The sequence below is a fragment of the Priapulus caudatus genome, unplaced genomic scaffold (assembly GCF_000485595.1).
Source record: "Priapulus caudatus unplaced genomic scaffold, Priapulus_caudatus-5.0.1 Scaffold9, whole genome shotgun sequence".
Lineage (NCBI taxonomy): Eukaryota > Metazoa > Priapulida > Priapulimorpha > Priapulimorphida > Priapulidae > Priapulus > Priapulus caudatus.
In genome coordinates, this window is record NW_014577070.1 from 589,549 (window position 1) to 590,080 (window position 532).

Genomic DNA, 532 nt, shown 5'->3' on the forward strand with positions numbered 1-532 from the left:
CTCACAAAATATAACTCCTCTGGTGAGATATTGCGCATGCGCTAACACACTAACGTAGCCAGATTGTGTACTGGCTGGTATACGCAGCCGGGACCGTACAGGCAAGGTTTTCCTCCTATTTCTTAAATGATGTCTACAGATAGAATGTTATCATAAAAAATCTATGCTAGGATAACTCCTCTTCATTTTAAATGCATAATCTTTGCAAAATACGATTTTTCTCGGGAGATATTGCGCATGCGCGCGCACCGTGTTAGACGTGCAGTGCCGTCTGAGACAAACTTCATAATATAGCTTGCTGAGGGAGAGAGGAAGTGGGAGACTGAGGAAAGGCTGCAGGGAAGATAGCTGGGGCGGTAGAAAAAGGAGGAGGCTGAGCGAGGGACAGGAGAAGCAAGGGGAAGGACGCAAGGGCATAAAGTAGGTGTTTTGTACCCTACATGCTAAGGCGCTCTCCTAATTATAAACAGAGGTCTACTGATAAAGGTATATTCGGGCAATCTATGCGGAGATACCCCCTAACCATTTTAAA